Source organism: Phocoena sinus, chromosome 4 (genome assembly GCF_008692025.1).
Source record: "Phocoena sinus isolate mPhoSin1 chromosome 4, mPhoSin1.pri, whole genome shotgun sequence".
Classification (NCBI taxonomy): Eukaryota; Metazoa; Chordata; class Mammalia; order Artiodactyla; family Phocoenidae; genus Phocoena; species Phocoena sinus.
In genome coordinates, this window is record NC_045766.1 from 104,440,145 (window position 1) to 104,457,010 (window position 16,866).

The 16,866-nt window shown below is 35.9% G+C and overlaps 1 protein-coding gene across 8 annotated transcripts in view; it reads right to left on the reverse strand.

Annotated features, from left to right (window-relative positions):
• ZNF654 (zinc finger protein 654) overlaps nt 1–16,866 on the reverse strand; it is a 102,143-nt gene that overhangs the window by 80,110 nt on the left and 5,167 nt on the right. The gene's annotated exons all lie outside the window — the stretch shown is intronic.

The following is a 16,866-nucleotide window of genomic DNA, read 5'->3' on the forward strand; positions in this document are numbered from 1 at the left end:
CCAAAAAGTACATTATTAGAGAAAATGTTAAATTTGGATAAATTAAATTATACCAGATAAATTAAAATATTTAGTTCAGCATGAACACATGATTTAGGAAGGGGAAAAAGTTCTTTATTGTTTAGTTTCATGGTATACATCTGAAAATAAATGAACTATTATTTGAAAATGTGGAAAAGGAAATATAGTATATAAATGACCACACAGTTCAGCTGCCAATGTTGTAACAAATGCCTTTACATCCCATATCTAGTTTTTGTCGAAATGCCAATTATCAAATATTAAAATAGCTAGACAGTAGACTATAGTAATAAAGAAAATTAGAAATGAGCATGCATTATTATTACCATTAATATTTACAAGACTGAACTCTAAACATTCTGGCAACAAATGAGTTATTATAGTGGTGTGATACTCTGATTAGGAAAGTTTAAACTGTACCATACTGAGGAGAAAAGAATACAGAATATAATCAGTCTTGGCTCTGTCACTTAACTAGTTTTATGAATTGGGTATGTCATCTTCCTTCTCTATGCAGTAGTTGCCTCACCATAAAATGGAGATAATAATGCTTATCTTGCAGATTTACTCTGAAGCTAAATTGGGAATAATTTATGAGAAAACATTTTAGAACTATCAATTGCTATAAAATGTTAATTATGATATCTCATATGCAAGACTGCTGTATTAAAACTATTATATTCTAGAAATTCATCTTATAAAACAGGTTGGCAAACTATGGCATATAGGCCAAATTCAGCCCGCTACACATTTTTGCATGACCTACAAGCTAAGAAATGGATGTTACATTTTCAAATGGTTGAAAAAAAACATTTTGTGATGTATGAAAATCACATGAAATTCAAATTTCAATGTCCATAAAGTCTTAGTCTTATTGGAACATAACCAGGTTCATCCATTTACATATTATCTATGGCTGCTTTCCTGCTACAACAGGTTGAGTAGTTGTGACAGAAATCATATGGCTCACAAAGTCTAGAATATTTAATATCTGACCCTTTACAGAAAACGTCTGCCAACTCCTGATTTAAAAGCTGGTAAAACTAGAGCAGAATAGAAAAGCCAAGAACATTCAGAGCTCAAGGACTTTTCATACTAATCACTTCCTGTTGGAGATAATTTTCCATGAGTCTCTTGTATTTCCACAGTTTTTTAAAAGAGGCCCTGACTGCCTTCATCCTTTCAAAGATGTTTACAGGGAACAGCCTTGAAAAATAGAGATGATATCCATGATGCCCCTGCCCAAAGCAATGGTGTCTCTCTGGAGCAAAGGTCAGGCAGATATGCTTGCAGACCATTATAAAAGATTAGGACTCCCTAAGCTTGGGGTTCGTAAGCTGTGATATAAACTTACTATGAGTTCAGGATCCACCTGGGCCATTCACATCACCTTTGTGACACTTGAGGGGCAAAGGGAACCATCATGAACTTGAAGCACATGCTGCTTGCTGTGCCATGAGTAACAGAGTCTGCTATCTCTGATCCAGGAGTTTCATGTCTTGGGCCATTTGTGAAACTGTGGCAATCTACCTTAGACAAAATCCCAGACACTTCACACTTGTTTGACAATTCCAAATTGCATTACCAGGTGTCTAGCATGTCTCCAATGTTTCTAGGAACATGTATGGATAAAGAAGAAAGCTAGAGAGTATTAGCTCTGTGAACTTGTATCCCCCTTCTATATCTAGTAGTCCTTACTAGCTGGGAAGTAAAAACTACTAGTAACTATGATGACTCCAAGTAGGACAAATTTTTCCAAACCACCACAGGCAGAAAAAAAGAAAAAGGAGAAGAAGGTTAGATAAATGGTAGTTTCCTGGCTTTAAATTTTCTCTTCACTAAAGTGTTTGACCACCTTTATTGCCTCTTTTTGGCCCCCACACCACGATTCTGGTGCCATATAAAAAACAGGTACTAACAGACTCACATTTTTTCTACCTTTAATCCGAAATAGTTTGCCCTAATACATTTCTACTTACAACCTTATGCACTTCCTATTTATGGGCTGGGTTTATCTCCTTAGAAGAGAAGCTTTCTACTTTCTCAGGTTCTGTTCTCATTGTAGCTTCCCTCATTCACCAAGATTCGGCTATTAATACTCTGCCTGATCCAGCTGAGCCCAAACCTAACACGATAAAAGTACTTGTGCACGACACCTCCAGTAAGTTTCCCACAATACCCTTTAAGGGACATAAACAAAACTGGCTGAAATTTACATACAGTTGGCCCTCAGTATCTGTGGAGGATTGGTTCCAGGATCCCCCACCCCATATCAAAATCTGCAGATGTTCAAGTCCTTTATATAAATAATGTATTTGCATATAACCTACACACATCCTCTCGTATACTTTAAATCATCTCTAGATTACTTATAATACCTAATACAATGTAAATACTATGTAAATAGTTGCTAGCGCATAGCAAATTCAAGTTTTGTGTTTTGGAACTTTCTGGAATTTTTTTTTCCAAATATTTTTGATCCACAGTTGGTTGAATCCACAGATGTGGAACCTACAGATACAGAGGGCTGACTGTATCTTATACTGTTTAATGTCATACCAGACACTAATAATTCACTATAACATTCACTATAACACCACTTTTTAAATATTTTCCTTAAAATATGTAAAACTATACATTACACTATCTTTTTACTTTGAAAGTTTTCTCCTGCATTATAACTGTTATCATAAGCACTCAGGTAATGAGAGCTGATAACCATGACATCATAATCTGAATGTGCTCTACCAGGTCACTGTGCGGTGAGCAACATATCTTACATTTGTCATTTTCTTTGGTATTCTAATAAGTAACAGTTTTTACTGTTACTATGTAAAGAACTGCTGTATAATTACATTCTTTACTTACGAACATCATCCAAATTACTACAGACTAAAATGTGTCCCCCTAAAGTTCATGTATTGAAGTCTTAACCCCAGTGTGACAGTATCTGGAAATAGGACTCTTAGGAAGTAATTTAGGTTAAATGATGTGATAAGGAAGGGGTCCTAATCAGATAGTATTGGTGGCCTTATAACAAGAGGAAGAGAGAAGAGATCTTTCTGTCCCTCTACATGCATGCACTGAGGAAAGGCGATGGTGAGGCCACAGAGAGAAGGCAGCAGCCTGCAAGCCAGGAAGAGCGTCTTTGCCTGAACTCAACCATGCTGGCACCCTGATCTCAGACTTCTAGCCTCAAGAACTGAGAAAATAAATTTCTATTGTTTAAGCTGCCAAGTCTGTGATATTTTGTTATGGCAGCCAGAGCTACCTAATACACAAATGTATAAAAATAATACAAACGTAGCAGTCTAGGAACCCCTAAAATGTCATATAAAGTGATTGACTAAAATATGATTATCTGTTTCTTAACTGAATTCTCCTTTTTTCTAATGTAACAATGAAGACTACCAAACACTAGTTTGTCACTGAGCAAACAATCCTCTTGATTTCTAAATCCAGGTAATAACAGACTAGATCACTAACATAGTTATCACACATGACTTTACTTCTGTTAGCTGGCCATTCACATCCCTGTCATTTTCCTACCTGAAACCTCCCACTGGCATCAACTTTCATTATTTATATCAAACACTTCACAGGTGTCAGTGGAGCTGTTCACTAATGTTAATTTCGTTACTTGTTTACAGTGAATCCACCCACTTTTAAAATCTGATTTACAAACCAAGGCCATTATCGTATGTGATTAGCCACATCACAACTACCTTCCATTATAAGAGCTTCAAAAAATGCCTACAATACATGCCAATCTATGCACTGAATAAATTTGTTAATCTTCTAAATACCTAAAATAAACATTGTAAGAAACATTAAGTTAGCCTTTTCCCCACCCCCTTTCACTATGATTAGGTTATTCATTTGTAATATACCTACTATATATATATATATATATATATATATATATATATATAATTTCCTAGCTCTGTCCATTGAGAGGGCCACAGAGCAATGACACCTCAGTAGCAACATACACACTTAGGGCCCAAATCTTGGTTTCTAAACACTATTCTCCCAATATGAGGAACTTGGGGCTCCTCAATCCCTCCTCCGGCAGGGATGGAACAGGGAAAATAACTAGATAGGACTAAGTAATGAAATGCTGAAACAGTGATGGAATATAAGAACATGGGAGCCAACCTGAAGGTGCTCCGAGCAGTTAAAGCTAGAACAATTTGAGCAACAAAATAAATGATGGTAGTATTGGACTTTAATCCATAAAACCAGATAAATATCCATGAGTCCCTACAAATAATCAAATTAATCAGTAAGTGTAAGAGACAGCTCTTCCTCACAGAAGAAGACTAATTAATAAACATAGAACAAAAGAGAGAAATAGAGAATCACCATTAGGCAAATACTGTACACAGCAATGACTGTTGCAGACAAGATCCATGGAACAATGCTAATATTAGTGGGTGAAAAGTTTGAGGAGATGCAGGATTTGCAGTTTCAAAGCATCTCCCGCAAGACGGTTATCAACTACAAACAGACAGCAACTTTAGAGTGGAGAAACCCCACGGACACAAACTTAACAAAGCCATCAAGGTAATATCACTAATAAGTAATAAAGCATATTATTATCATAAATCTCTTGATATGAAGCCCCAAGAAATACAAAAGCATTTTTGTGGTACTTTTGCCAAAAATGCATAAACTCATTCCAATCATGAGAAATCATCAAACAAACCCAAACTGTAGGATATTCTACCAAAAAAATTGATCAGTACTCTTCAAACATGTTAAGGTCATGAAAGGAAAAACAGAAGAACTGTTACAGAATAGAACAGACTAAGGAGAAATAACAACTAAATACAATGTGAGATCAGAAATAACACCCTGGAACAGAAAAAGAGCATTGGTGGAAAACCAGTGAAAAGTATCACTCCCAGAAGACTCTCATCTCCCTTCTTGAGTATATTGCATCCATATGGTATGAGGCTGGCCAGAGTCCTCCCTGTGGCTGCCTGAGTATCAACTTAAAGACCCAACTTTTCTCTTAAGTAGGTCCAAAGGTAAGTAGTAGGCTCATTTTAAAGGCTTTAGATCAGTTTTGGTACCCGTCAATTTTTTCTTTGATTTCAAACTCACTAGAGAGAATAATATACTAAATGCTCCCTGTATAAACATTAAAATTGGCACACAGACAAGGGAACCCCAAATATAAGGAAATGTATATGAATATCAAATGAACATGTTGGGTGAACAAATATCTTCATTTGCCTGCAGCTGGTGATATCCACAGATGTGTGTGCACATGATAATGTCTTAACTAGCATGGGCTAAGCAAAAATCTAAATCTGACTTCAATTTAGCATGGCCACTAAGGCAAAAGAAATAAAAGCAAAAATAAACAAATGGGACCTAAACTTAAAAGCTTTTGCACAGCAAAGGAAACCATCGACAAAAGGAAAAAAAACTACGGAATGGGAGAAAATATATGCAAATGATGCGACCAAGGGGTTAATATCCAAAATATACAAACAGCTCATACAACTCAATTAGAAAAAGAAATCCAATCAAAAAATGAGCAGAACACCTGAAAAGACATTTTCCCAAAGAAGACATACAGATGGCTAACAGGCACATGAAAAGATGCTCAATATCGCTAATTATAAGAGAAATGCAAATCAAAACCACAATTAGGTATCACCTCACACCTGTCAGAATGGCTATCATCAAAAAGTCTACAGATAACAAATGTTGGAGAGGATATGGAGAAAGGGGAAGCCTTCTACACTATTGGTGGGAATGTAAATCGGCGTAGCCACTGTGGAAAACAGTATGGAGGTTCCTTAAAAAACTAAAAATAGAAATACCATATGACCTAGCAATTCCACTTCTGGGTATATATATGGAAAAAAGCCCACAAAAACATTAATTCGAAGATACATGTGCCCTGATGTTCACAGCAGCACTATTTACAATAGCCAAGACATGGAAGCAACCCAAGTGCCCATCAAGAGATAACTGAATTAAGATGTGGCATATATATACAATGCAATATCAGCCACAAAAAAATTTAAAAATACTGCCATTTGCAGCAACATGGATGGACCTAGAGAATATTATGCTTGGTGAAATATGTGAAAGACAAATACTATATGAAATATGTGGAATCTAAAAAATAATTCAAATGAATGTATATGCAAAACAGAAACAGACTCACAAATATAGAAAACAAACTCGTAGTTACCAAAGGGGAATGGGAAGGGGGGAGGGACAAATTAGGGGTGTGTGATTAACAGATACAAGCTGCTATATATAAAAGAGATAAGCAACAGAATATACCATAAAGCACAAGGAATTATACCCATTATCTTGTAATGACCTATAATGGAATATAATCTGCAAAAATAATGAATCATTATGCTGCACATCTGAAATTAACACAATATTGTAAATCAACTATACTTCAATTAAAAAAAAAAATTAGCATAGCCTGGCCACAGATGGTATTACAGGTGTGGCTGAGGCAATAATTATATTATTGAATTTTTTAAATGTCCATTAGCCATATAGGTTTTTTAGATATTAGTAGGTGGAAATCCTTTTTGTTCCTTCTGTCTGGTTTCTCAACAAAGACTACAAGCCAGAGGATTAAACTGAAAAGCTGGTTAAGTTCCATATGGGTCTTAGCACACTAGTGTGTTAATGTCTAGACTTTAAATTGTTAATATTAGTCTTAGATCAGCTGACTTAATTCTGTCCCTCTTTATTTTGTTCTTAGAGAACAGCTCTTATATTCATGTCACTTGTCCAAAGGCTTCTAGAGTCACTGTCATAATATAATCTCTAGTAACTTCTGAGATTGATATGTACACAAATTTAATCAAAGCTATAGATGTGAAGATTTTATCCGAGTTCAGTGAAGATGTCCAGTGGATTTTATTAAGTGCAGAGATAAAGAAGGGTCAAGGTTCTTTATTGTTTAGGGCATAAATCACTTTCCTAGGATGAGGAAGAAGAAAAGCTCAATGGAATTATTACAAAGTCAAAGCCAAAAGGGAAACTTTTAAAAGGCCTATGCCTCAAAAACTAACTTTAGGTACCAGGTTTGCTTAGTCTCAAGAAGAATTAAATTTGTTTTAAAAAGATGATAAACTTTCAATTAAAGTAACAGTGGAAGAGTTAAAGTAAATAAATAAAAGGAGGTCATGTTAAGATGGAAGAAGAGAGGGACTTCCTTAAAAGTAAGTTCAATCTCAGAAGCTAGACTAGTCAGTTATGAAAAAGACAAAGGAAATATATATACCAGAACTATGTGTTCCTAAAGATGGAATGGGGGCAAAAAGTATTTTAGTTGCTACTCATCAGAAAGGAAGGGTGACTAAATCCAAAGGTATCTAACAGAGGGATAGCAGGTAACTGTAGGATGGAAATCTCGGTGAACTGAACTGGAAATTCAAGTATGGTAAGATAGTATTTTAAAGAAATAGAAAGTACATAATAAAAGTGAAAAAAAAACACACCATGAAGACTGCGACTGCTATACAGTAACATAAAATACGTACAGATTTGAAAGGTTAAAAAAAGCTGAGAGATTACCTTTAAATACCTGAAGAATTTCAGGTGCATTTCAAATTACTAGTTATTACAGAGGGCAATGTATGGTATGGCATGGTGTCACAAAGAAAAGTGCCCCAGGAACTCAAAGTTAGGCCTCAGGGAGTGGACAAGGAAAAGCAAAACTGAAGAAAAACAAAATAAGAGGTCAGACCTAGGTTTTATGTTGAGCTGGTAACACTTCCTTAAACCTGGGAGAAGAGAGTGGGAAAAATCTGTTTGATAATAAATGCTTTTTGATAAGCTCAGAATTCCTTGACTTTCATCTCTGACATTATGGCAGATCTTAGAAGACATAATTGAAGAATAATAAAACCTAAGCCCAAAAGCAAAGAGAAAGGGAAAGGAAGACAAGAGGGGCCAACTTAAGAATAGGCTAAAATATAAACAAAAACAGAAACCAACTATGCTTATCTGAAATGGCACATCCTATTATTGCTGAAAGGAACGTGACAAAAAGGAATGTTTACACTGCCAATGAGGTAGAACAAATTATGCAAGGCCTATAACAGTTAAAAGCAGAATAAAGAAAAGGTCTAGAGAAGCAAGTAGCTGAAGAGGTACTGTCTTTACTGGGTTCCTATGAGTGCAGACATCAGAAACATTAAAAGTAGCTTCATTTCAGGTACCCATTTATGGTTATTATCCAAATAATACAAATATGGGGCACAAAAGGAGTGCTTTTATGATTTTAGCTCAATAGGCCTAAGAATTTCAGGGGAAGTGGCAAAAGCCAAGGTAGCACAGGGCTAAAAATGTCTTGGCACAGGTTGGGGACAGAGGAGTCCAGAGACAAGAGCAGAACACTAGAGCTATGGAAATTGCAAGGCTGGAGCCTTGTGGGGCCTTGTAGAGATTATACTTTGAGCTTTACACACTGCAAGTAAGTGATACACTCTTTACAAGAGGCAGTATAGAAATTGGTGCCACTAAACAGAATCTATACTCACTGTAGCATAGGAGTACCAGGACAACACAGAAAATACGGAAAGTAAAAGCTTTTTTTTTTTTTTTTTTTGCGGTACGCGGGCCTCTCCCGTTGCAGAGCACAGGCTCCGGACGCACAGGCTCAGCGGACATGGCTCACGGGCCCAGCTGCTCCACGGCATGTGGGATCCTCCCAGGCCGGGGCACGGACCTGTGTCCCCTGCATCGGCAGGCGGACTCTCAACCACTGTGCCACCAGGGAAGCCCATAAAAGCTTTTAATATAAAGGAAATCTAAAGGAAGAAACATCAAGTATGACCTTGTTGCCTGTGGCTATAATCCATGGAAATTTATAAACTCTGCAAGACAGAAATTCAGACACAGCTTTCAAGGAAGTAGAAACGTTCAGGTAAAGTGCTTCCACCCCTCAGAAAAATACCATAAGCACACAGTGGCACAACTACTTGATGAATTTTCCCAGTACAACTTTACAAGTTATAGACACTGGCAGTTGCCGTAACTGACTGGCACCCTGGTAAAGTTGAAACCAAAACTGACTTGTTACCCTGATTTTTGTGCACCCATCTTTCCTCTAATATCCATCTTTAGTGATATCACTAAATCCTACTGGCGAAAGTGATGTGAGTCAACTGTATTATGTACTAAATTCAAGGAATTACTAGTGTTTCTAAATTTAATGGGTGTTGGCTGGTTAAAATATTAAGTGTTTGCCCACTGACCTACCGGATTCTTTAAAAAGTAAGATTGGAGGCTAAATAATTTTCCTTTTGAGGTGTGAAAGAAGCCACTCCCAGTCAGAGGAACACGACCAAGCTATAGCTCCTGAAAACTCCCCAACCCTAACCAGACAGGCACACTCTGTCTCTGATTACGCAATATTCCAGGAAGGCAAGAATTTCATATCTTAACCTCTATGGGACTCTAGTTTTTAATTTCTCTTTGTGAAGTTGATAATGGGAAACAATTCATTTGACCCAAATGAAGTGTTTCTGACAGACAAAACAAAGGCCAAGTGGCAGGAGAATAGTTATTCAAGTCGAAGGAGGGGGCAAAACCACTAGGGTAGCTGAAGGTAAGTAGTAGACACAAAGAGTAATAGGGGACAAGTCAAAGAGCTAGACAGGGGCTGGATCACAAAGCCCTGCAGTCCATGCTAAGAATTCTGGCTTTGACCCTGAGATAGAAAAGCATGGAAGGTTTAGAAGAGACCTCACTCATGTCTTTAAAAGGATCACTTTGGCTGTGTGGAGAAAAAACTGAGAAAAACTAAAAGCTGGGAGATAAAATTGTCCAGGAAAAAGACAACTGTAGCTTGGACCAAGGTCGTAACAGCAGTTACAGTAGTCAGATATGCTTTTTCTCCCTTATTAGATGATTCAGTTCCTTGAGGGAAGGGGTTGTGACCTTTTCCTCCCTAAATCCCCTGTAATCATTAGGATGAAGCTTTCCACATAGTACACAGCCAATGTTTTCTTTCAGGAATATCTTCTACAACACTTTTATGTATCTAGATCTATGCCTAAGATAATTAAGGATAATTCAATTGACTGACATTAAGAAAAAGTAAGTTACGTATACATTGTCAGATAGGCACATATGCAGCATTTTATGACCACCTATTAAGTTATGAGCAATTAATAGTTGTTGAAGTTAAATTCAAAATATAAAAGAGAGGATAAAGAATCTCAAGAGTTAAAGGGCGACTTCCCTGGTGATGCAGTGGTTAAGAATCCGCCGGCCAATGTCAGGCACACGGGTTCAAGCCCTGGTCCGGGAAGATCCCACATGCCGCAGAGCAACTAAGCCAGTGCACCACAACTACTGAGCCTGCTTTCTAGAGCCCGCGAGCCACAACTACTGAGCCCACGTGCCACAACTACTGAAGCCCCCACGCTTAGAGCCCGTGTTCCGCTACAAGAGAAGCCACCGCAATGAGAAGCCCGTGTACCACAACGAAGAGTAGCCCCCACTCGCCACAACTAGAGAAAGCCCACGCACAGCAACGAAGACCCAATGCAGGCAAAAATTTAAAAATTAATTCATTTAAAAAAAAGAGTTAAAGGGCAATATATGTGGAATCTAAAATATGGCACAAATGAAACTATTTACAAAACAAAAACAGACTCACAGACATAGAGATCAGACTTGTAACTGCCAAGGGGAAGGGGGAAGGGAGAGGGATGGACTGGGAATTTGGGGTTGGTAGATGCCAACTATTACATTTAGAATGGACAAACAACAAGGTCCTACTGTATAGCACAGAGAACCATATCCAATCTCCTGGGATAAACCATAATGCAAAGCAATATTTTAAAAAGAATATTAAAAAAATGTGTATATGGTAAAACTAAGTCACTTTGCTGTAAGCAGAGATTGGCACAACACTGTAAACCAACTATACTTCAATTAAAAAAGGCTAACTAGTAATTCAAAATAATAAAATTTGAACAATAATAAAAAAAAAGTTAAAGGACAAAATGGCTTCAGTTAATAAAGAGTTTTTAAGAAACTATCAACAGAATAACAGAAGAATTAATTTTTTTCAAAAACATCAAGAAAGGACTGCATAAGAGTTAAGTCCCATAAAGAGAAGCAGAAATAGCATATCTGCTCTTTACAAACACAGGATGAAATGTAGCAAATCAAAATAATAAAAAAGGATGAATGACTTTTAAGATTCTCATAACTCAGTTCTATCTAATTTTTTTTCACAACTTTCTCCCCTCTTGATTATGTTATGTACACTCACTATAGTGAATCTGGATACTTAAAAAAATCATCCATCATTTTCTGCCCATATATCACCACTATTAACATCTTGGTAATTTCTCTTTTCTAGCTGTGTGACTTGGGGTTAGCTGTTTAACCTCTCTGCATCTCATCTAAAATGAAGATAAAAATAGTATCTATCTCACAGGGTTGTTGAAAAGAATAAATAAGAAAGTAGGACATGAGCTGACACACTTTTTTTGAAAGGGCCAGAAAGCAGCTTATGGGCCATACATTCTCCATCTCAACTACTTAACCCTGCTATATCATGAAAGCAGCCATAGAAAATACAGAAGTGAAAGGGCAAACCCCAATAAAGTTTTATTTGCAAAAGTAGGCAGTGCTGCTTGTATCACAATGGCTTACAGCAAAGGTTCATAACCTGTTGGTGTGTTTGGATGATTGTGGTCTGTGTTTGTTTAGCAAGTTTTGAAATTCTTAAGAGAATGTGATAAAAACAAACAAAAAACCTTAGACCAGCTCACCAAGGAAACGTAAATACAACTTTTTTTTTGCAAATAATTTCAGCGTTCACAGACTTCCTGAAGTACACGAATGGCCCCTACGGATTATCATCAAGAAATCCTGTTTCTAGTGAAATAGCTCATTTGATTTTTCTTTACAGCACTTTCCCCCTCTAAAATACGGTGAGAATGGACCAGCCTATATTCAAACTGTATAATCCTGCTACAAATTTTTCCACCTAATATTTTTGTCATTGTAACTTATTTTCCTAGATCATTTATAGTCATTGAGGACATAATTTTTTAAGGTTGAATAATATTTTAGTTTATGAGGGTTGAAAAATGTTCAACTGTTTTAGATGTTCTGGTTGCTTTCCATTTTCGACTCATTCCTTTCATTAATGACAATTAATGCTATGATGAAGCACTTTAATCCAAATTTACATTTCCTCAGAAATTAATGCTATAAGTCAAAAAGTACAAATTATTTTTAAAGTTTCTAATATATTTTGATGAATTATGGTTCAGAAAGGTTGTGGTGATTTCTGCTCCCACCATTTGAAAATGAGATATCCATTTCACCATACCCTCATGAGCATGGAATATAAATCTTAAACTTTACTAACAAGTTCTATAATCTGAAAGATCTTTCGCAAAAGCTTTCAAAACATGGTAAAGGATAGATAATAAAGTCTAAAAATGTACATCCACTGTGCTCTGGGTTAGTAAGATTTCAAGATATTCAAGGTTGAATCTTAAATAATATGGAGAAACAAACTTTAAAATTTTAATCATTAAGAAAAACATCTAAAATATATTCCATACCCTCCAGCCTTCAAAACACAAGGTAATAACATAAAGTAACAGGTCTGTAATCATCATAACTCTTGCATTTAAAAAATAACCATTATAGTGAACCACTGCTTCAGAGCGAAGCATATCCCACTCAGGTAAGTTGGGGGAAAAAATAAAAAAGGTTGAGAATCACTTCTTACAGGGAACCTCTGATAGCTTAAGTTCGATTTTTTTCTCTCTTTTACATTCATGAACATCTTTAGTTTCTGCTGCCTTGAGTCTTTTTAAATCACTACTTTTACTCAGTCAATAATTGCTTAAGTATGCTGTAGTACATACCAATACATATGCAGATGCTATAACAGATACCAAGTGCATATTCCTAGATACAATATATGTGTATGTTGGAATGGTTAAGTACACGGGCTCTTGACAGATGGGCCAGGATTCCAACCTGACTTAATCAAACCATTTAACCTCTCTTGGCCTTAAGTTTCCTGATCTGTAAAATGAGAATGATGGCACATACCCTGTGGGATAGTGGATTAAATGAGACAGAACAGGTAAAAGACTTATCACAGTACCTGACACATGGAAAACACTCAAAATATTATAAGTTATATACATATATATAGCACTCCAATAAAATAAATAAATCTTCCAGATACTAAAAATATAACACACACATATCAAGTCATTGGCAACAGTGATCAGCGAATATTTAGAACATTTCAACTTTAGGGTAACCAAAACAGATATGGGTTAATTTTAGTAAACTCTAGTTATAGAACTATATATTAATAAATTGTGTACATGTTTTATTGGGGTATCATATGTGTATACATATTTTCAAGGTACATAGAACAATGTTGTACACTTATCTATTAATATCTACTGATACAACTACTTTTCTAATTTCTCCTTCTCCTTTCACTTCTCTCTTTTACCACAAATGTAGCCAGAAAATGAGGATATCCCCTCCTTTCTCAAAGTTAATTAACTGATCAATTACAGTGTATCACTCAACTCTGAATAACTACTCCAGTCTGACTCCTGCTCCCATCGTTACATCAAAACAGCTCTGCTTAAAGTCATCAAAGACCTGCACGTTAATTCAATGGTTGGATCTCATTAGCTTTTGATGCCAGTTACTATTCACTCCATCCTGAAATATTCTCTTTTCTTGTCTTCTGTGACACCATAGTTCCCTGGTTTTCTCCAAGCTCTTTAATCCTTCTCAGACTTCATTTGAAGACTCAACCTCTTCTACCAGGCCATTTAACTATGGAGTTTCTGAAGCTTCACTTCTAAGTCCTCTTCTTTACTCACTCTATATTATCTCCTTATGTGAGCTCATTCACACACACGGCTTCAAATACCATCCACACAACTATGATTGACCAGATCTCACTTCTGAGCTCTGGATTATGTAAATCTAGCCATCTTTAAGATCTCTTCTTCAGTGAGGATACGCACCTTAAATTCAACAAGTTCAAACTAAACCAAAGAATCTCAGCCAAGTTCAACTTGCCCAAGAATACCTTTTATTAGCCTGCATTTTATAGTATTATACCTTTTCTTCATAGAACTTATCAAAGTTATACCTACATACAAAAACAGAGATAATGCCTCTTTATCACTATATGCCCAGTGCCTTATACAGTCATTCGTCAGGATCTGGGAGACTGGCTCCAGAACCACCCCGCAACCCCTACCCCCACCCACAGATATCAAAATCTACAGGTGCTCAAGTCTCTCATATAAAATGATGTGGTATTTGAATCTACACATATCCTCCCATATGCTTTAAATCATCTCTAGACTACTTAAATACCTAATACTATGTAAATGCTACATAAATAGTTGCCGGTGTGCAGCAAATTCAAGGTTTTTTTTTTGGAACTTTCTGGAACTTTTTCCCCCAATATTTTTTCATGTCCCGTTGGTTGAACTCAGGGCTGCAGAATCTGCAAATATGGAGGGCCAACACTATAAACAAGCGTCAACCCTAACATCAAGGACTCTTTTTTCTACTGTTTAAATGGAAAGCCTTTCAGCTATTTTCACATTCATGGCTGCTTTGGAGAACTTAGGGTATTAAAAGGTTGGTATAAGAGTGTCAATGTACTGAACTTTAGGATCTTATGTAGCACTTTATACAGATTGACCTCCTCTCATGTTTAGTTGCCACCAAGTGTTCCACCATAGCTCTAACCAGGTGATGTTGACTGGGTCTCATCCTAGAGAGCAGACCCAAACTGAATAGAGTGTACTGCTGAAATGATGAACTGACCTGTCAGAGAAATAAGGAGCTAAAAAATAAATGTGATATATATTACATGAAAGCTGAAGATTACCTTGTATTAGATTCATTCGAAATTACAAACCTTAAAAATGCTCTCCAAAACAGACTAGGTACTGCTGTATTTACAGCATAACTAGAATTAATATTTAGTTAAATAAATTACATTAGATCTTAAATGGCCTAATAGCCTTTCCATTACATTTTTTAATATAAATTTATTTTTTTATTTTTTTATTTTTGGCTGTGTTGGGTTTTCGTTGCTGTGTGCAGGCTTTCTCTAGTTGTGGTGAGTGGGGGCTACTCTTTGTGTGGTGCGCAGGCTTCTCCTTGTGGTGGCTTCTCTTGTTGTGGAGCATGGGCTCTAGGGGTGCATCCTTCAGTAGTTGTGGCACACGGGCCCAGTAGTTGTAGCACACGGGCTCTAGAGCGCAGGCTCAGTAGCTGTGGCATGCGGGCTCAGTAACACAGGCTCCAGAGCACAGGCTCAGTAGTTGTGGCGCACAGGCTTAGTTGCTCCGCAGCATGTGGGATCTTCCCAGACCAGGGGGTGAACCCATATCCCCTGCATTGGCAGGCGGATTCTTAACCACTGCACCACGAAGGAAGTCCGTCCATTATATGTTAATATACATTTTAAATGGCATATTAATTGACCATATTTTATTGATCATGTTTTATTTTTTCAAATACCTCACCAGACACACATTTTACCATAGCTTTCTTAAATTTAATTTAAAGTTTTCTTTTTTGCTTTTGTTTGTAAATGCTAAGGTATAGTTAACCACATTTTGGCAAGAAAATCAAAAAGATTCTGTGCCAACAATAACAGTACAATTGGTGCCTTCTCTTTGGCAGAACTGCAAAATAATGGTATCACTAAAAATTTTAAAGCAATGAACTTCATTTAAAAATATTTTCTTCTACCATCTTATCTATAAAAATTGAGATAAATTTCTTTAAGCCAATGTCATGAGTGCTTATTAGAAAGCAGTAATGAACATATATTTTAATGCAAGGCTGTGTATAAAGAAGTTACATAAGTTTAGGATCTCATTGGTTAACCTAAAATGACCTTCATAAATTCACTTAACCAACTCATTAAAAAAAAAAAAAGCATTTCACTTATTTTTGAGAAACAAGGAGTTAAAATTTCATCATGCTCAAAATATTCTTGCATTTATTCACAGAAAATAAGCAATCTGTGAAATAGGGAGAGAAAAAAATAAAATGTGTTTTTTATATTTTTCCTATGATTATAAAGATAGTAGGTTTAATCAAGAAAATATAAAACATAAATGCAAAGAAAAAAATTTAGCTATAAACATATCACTAATAAATTATCCACTGTTAACGATTTGGTATATTTGTTTTCAGTCTTTTTTATTTACAAAAGTGAAATCACCTGTCATCTGTGTCTTTTCAGTCATTATTATACCACTAACAGTTTCCCATATGAATAAATATTCTTTAAATACACGACTGTCAGGAGAACATAGGGTTCCATTATATGTAACAATTCCCCTAACTTTGGCCTAAAGGTTTTCAATAATTTGGTATAACAAATAATGTCATTATGAACAATTAGCATTATTCAATTCTGAAAGTCAACATAAAAAAAGCATAAATAACAACAAAGCATTAGCTCTCCAAACACAGCCAACAAGATCTAGGTTCATTTTGTTTTGTTTTTCCTTATTATAATAATTATAATAAGGAATATTATATAAGGAATATAATATAATAATTATAATAAATAACATGGAGATAAATATCATACTTGCTAAAAGAGCTGCAAGTAATTGCCTCTGGGGAAGATGCAGGGAAGAAAAGGGACAAGGAATGACTGCTATTTAAAAAATACTATATTATATAATAAAATTATAACCAGTGGCAAAATAGAAAATCAAAAACAAAATAAAAACACAAACAAACAAACAACAATTGCCTCTAAAATATCTTCTTGTTTTCTTCCTTCCTTAT